This window comes from Ciconia boyciana, chromosome 14, assembly GCF_034638445.1.
Source record: "Ciconia boyciana chromosome 14, ASM3463844v1, whole genome shotgun sequence".
In the NCBI taxonomy this organism is placed as follows: Eukaryota; Metazoa; Chordata; class Aves; order Ciconiiformes; family Ciconiidae; genus Ciconia; species Ciconia boyciana.
Window position 1 is genome coordinate 1,767,694 of NC_132947.1, and position 4,705 is coordinate 1,772,398.

Here is a 4,705-nt window from a genome sequence, read left to right on the forward strand (position 1 = left end):
ACTCTCCCCTGAATCACCGAGGACCGGGCTCTGTCTGGAAACCACAGCTGGGTATAATAAAACAGTGTGGGCAGCATCAGCAAAACCAGCGTTATCTTGCTTCATGCTTTGAAGCATGGAGGCTTTTGAAGTCCGTCCCATGTGCGGCACAGAAGAGCTCCAGGCTCGAAGGCCAGAGGAGAAATACCTGGTGTCTTCAGCTGATGCTTATGGTTGAGGTTTGGGGTTTAATTTCTCTATAGGACGTGACTGTTACAAAATGCAGTAACACGGCAATGGTGAATTAGGACTCTAACCAACGTGGGGAAGCCCTTTGAAATTAAACATCAAATTTGGCTGGAGGGTTGGCTGTAGGACTGAGGAGCCATGCTGGGGCATTTGAGGAGAAACTAATTTTTGTTATTATTATTGTTTATTTACAAGTGGCTTCTTGTGCGGGGAATGATGGCACCCCAGCCATCCGAACCCCACAGCAAGGACAGAGCATCCAGCGTGTGTGGGCAGAGCCCTGGGGCTGTGAGCACTTGTGTCGGGACGGGGACGATGTGGACCCTGTGACTGCGGAGTGGTGGCTGTGGGCAGACCTCGCTGGCTTTCGGGTTGGACGGGTGCTTTCATCTGTGTGCGGTTCCTCTGGGGATGTGGGCTCTTTGTGGATTTCCCATTTGCAAATAGTGACTCAGGTGTTGGGATCATCAGCTGAGCTGGCTAGGACTTCTGGTAAAGCCACAGCGATGGCCTAAAGTGGGTTGTAACAAGGTAGAAACCTTGTTCTTAACTAGATATATGAAGAGGAGACAAAGGGGTGTGAAATTTGCTGCCATCAGGGCCATTCCCTCTTCTCCCAAGGAATGCACAAGATGCCCTGGTGTGATCTCACTCATGTAGCACCATCCTTGTGAAACAGCGGTGGGTCTGGCCCGGAGCCTGGGTGGGAAACTGCAGTGCTGCAGAAGTGAGCAGAGCTTTCACCTTCTCAGCAACTTTTACTTTCACTTGGGCAGGAGCCTCCCGACTCCGCTGTGAATCAAAGGGCTGGTTTGGCACTCAGCTTACCCATTGTCCCAGCTGGTGTCTCCTATCCAGGAGATGGCCCTTTTCATCAGCAGATGAGATCTCCTCTTGTGTCTGGAGGCCAGTGACAATTTGTCGGCACACGTTGAATGCTTTGGCTTGGGAAATTACTAGGGAAAGAGTCACTGTTTGCCCTACAAGTGGATGCTTCCCATGGGAATTGCAGGCAGTGATCATTTCCGAAACATCGCCCTCGTGCTCGAATGGTGTCTGGCACTCTTTGCTCTTCCAGCATTGTCCCCAGCTCCTGCTCCTGCTCCCTTGCCAGCTTGTCACCCTGGGCTGATGGTCCCCTTGCCTCCCCGTGCGCAGGTACCCCCTTCGAGAACACCCAGTGCCGCGCCTGCCCCCACGGCTTCTTCTCTTCCTCCAACTCCAGCACCAAGCCGTGCCAGCCACACCAGGACTGCGAGAAGCAGGGGAAGATAACCAACGTGCAGGGCAACCAGTACCACGACACCCTCTGCACCTCCTGCAGACCAGGGAGAAGCAACAGCACGCAGGGACCAGGTGAGCTGCAGCTCTGCGGGCGGGGGGGATGCCGGGACCACGATGCTGCCAGGGCGAGAGTGAACTTTCTGGCGACTGTTTCCTACCTAGATGCAAAATGAGGTGAAATAGCTTATAAAAGTATGGAGTGATCCGTAATTAATAATAATTATGGGTAAAATATAATCTGTTTGCCTTCCTCCCCCTCCAGGGACGGTCCCGTAGGGCAAGGGCAGGCTGCAGGGCTTAAGCAACGGCCACTGCTCAGCCAAAGCCCATGCAGGCTCCTTGCTCAGTGAGAACAAAGAGCTGGCAGTGAAATCCTGCTGGTTCTTACCAGGGACTGGGATAACTGGGGATGCTGGGACACGAGGACAGTTTTGGCAGCCGTTCGGCTGTAACTGATAGCTTGCAGTGATCACCGATGGTTGGCAGTCATGTAAACAGACATGGTGTGATGGGCTGAGCCACCCAGCTCGGCTCCTCACGTGCCTCCCGCGCTCACTTCTCCCGGGCTTTCAGCTGGTTTTCCAGGAAGCTTTTATTGCGGCTGCAACCTTGTCTCGTGCAGGTTGAAGGGAGCAGAGTCCAAGGTACAGTGGGGCTGAGCGTAGGGTGGATTTTGACCTGTTAGGTGAAACAGTAGAGACATGGTGTCAAGTGTGTCACCATGATAGTGCAAATGTAGCGCTGAGCCAAGGGGGAAGCTGAAGATTGGGCAAGAGCTGCCAGCGGGCACAGATCACTGAATCACAGAATCATAGAATACCAGCTTGGAAGGGACCTCGAGGATCATCTGGTCCAATCTTTCTTGGCAAAAGCACAGGGCAAAGGAGCAGGGGAGAGTGACGGGCTGGCTCCGCGGGTGCTTTGTAACATGCACCCAACACGTTAGGGGATGAGAAAGGGACTGAAAACCATCTCAAGGGCCTGATGTCAGTTGAGGTGAGGCAGGCAGCTGTTGTGAACCTCCCACTCTACCCTGAGCATCCAGCCAAGATACACAGGAGACAAATTCACCATGACTGATCTGGGTGCCAGTGAACCTGCACCCTTGGACTTCAAAAAAAAAAAAAAAAAAATTCATAGAGCCATAGAACAGCTCAGGCTAGAAGGGACTTTGAAAGTTCATCAGTCCAGCCTTTAATGGGAAAGGAAGCCTGGATAAGATTATCCAGCACCCTGTCCAGCCACATCCTGAAAACCTCCAGCAATGGGGACTCCACTGCATCCCTGGGGAGGTTGTCCCAGTGATTGACTCTTCTCACTGTAAAAAATTAATTTCTTCCATCAAGATGAAGCTTGAGCTTCAGTAAGAGCTTCTCCTCCGTGGTGATCAGGCGAGGAGGCTGTTCCCCCCAGCAGTGCGCGAGAGGAGCTCTTGCCTTTACATCCTCTCCTGGCAGAGCCAACACGGGGCATTTCTCTTTACAAAGGCTGACGCACGCCACGAGCTCCTTGCCAGGAGCGTGATCCTGCCGGAGAGAGGAGATGGAAAGCTCTGTCATCAGTGGGACGTGGTCCCGGGGAGGGGGAAGTGGTCAGGTGAGAGCAGCGTCAGCAGCATGTGCGCTGCCGCTTGTTAGGCAACGGCACCCGCGGCCAGACCGGCCTTTCAACTATTTATAGAGCCAGAGGAGGCCTGTGAGCAATGGGAGCCAAGGGGTATTTTTAACTTCGGTTTGTCATGATTTCACTCGGGAGGCGCACAGGCACCTGCCTTCCTCCGTGCTGCAACAGCAATTGCAGGAGCAATTCAATATAAACCCAGAGTTTGCAGGAGAGGCAGAGTCTGGGTGAGGGAGCCTGACCCACCCCACTATAACCAGTTAAACCGTTCCCAGTTTACAATGGCACAAAACTGGGCTAGTCTCTCCTTGACTGAGTAATCATTTGGCCTTGATCTCTTGAAAAGTCTTTGTGATTTCATTCCTTATGCTGGATGCACTCCAGCAGCGCTTTAAACCAGCTGGGACAGGGTCTGTCCAAAAGCCCTGACTTGGGCTGCGCCTGGGGCTGGTCCTGACCCGAGATGTAAGAATCTGCATGGGAAAATAGAAACTTTCAGGAAAAATAACGTGTAAATACTTACTGCGATTACTTCAGTTTTTCTGTAGTTTCCCTCTTCCCCTACTCCCCCGCAGGAAGGAACATGGAAAAGGTATATTTACTTTTTTCAAAATTACAAGCACTTTTACACGTTGTTTTCTAATTGCCCCGTATACGATGGGCTGCTGCTGGGAAATCCAGTCTGCGGTGAGGGCTGGACCCAGCCTTCCAGGGCAGTTAGCTAGCAGAGATGGGCGTTAGCCAGTTAACGATGCCGTATTTGGTGCTTTCCTCCTCCTTCTTCCTTCCAACCTCACTTTTTCCACTTGCAAAATGCTTCTTCTGACCTGCTTGTTCCACTGCACACCTGCCAGCAGCACGAGCCAGCTGCCCTCCCTCTTCTCCCTTGACTTAGGCAAAGGATGAGCCCGTTGCAAACCAGATGCTGCTGCATCCTTGGGCAGGGACCTGCGTGCGTGGGCAGAGCTGGGCAGGTGGTCCCCAGCTCGTGTTCATGGATGTGTGTGGCCGTGTGAGCTAAAATACCCTCCCGGATCTGGAAGATGGGTTGTGAGAGACGGGTTTCCCAGCAGGGCTCACTAGGCTGGGACCCCTGGTCCGAGCCGTGGCTGGAGAGCAAGTGCCCAGGTGAGGACAATGTCATGGAATCACAGAATGGTTTGGGTTGGAAGGGACCTTTCAAGGTCCTGTAGTCCAACCCCCCTGCAATGAGCAGGGACATCTTCAAGTAGAGCAGGTTGCTCAGAGCCTCGTCCAACCTGACCTCGAATGTTTCCAGGGATGGGGCATCCACCACCTCTCTGGGCAGATGTCCCACAGAGAGGCTCGGTAGGGCTGTGATCTGCTCTCCTGGTGTCCCACGGTCACCTTCCCTTTAAGCTCCGGGCGTTTTTCTCCCACCAACTCTAGGAGACAACGACTGTGAGCAAGCCATGATAGACTTTGTGGCGTATCAGAACATCTCCATCAGAAAGCTGAGGCGCCTGCAGCAAATCCTGGAGCGCTCGCCAAGGAAGCAGGCACTGGGGACCAGGGCAGCCATCCAGGAGAAGTTCAGGGCTTTCCTCACCCG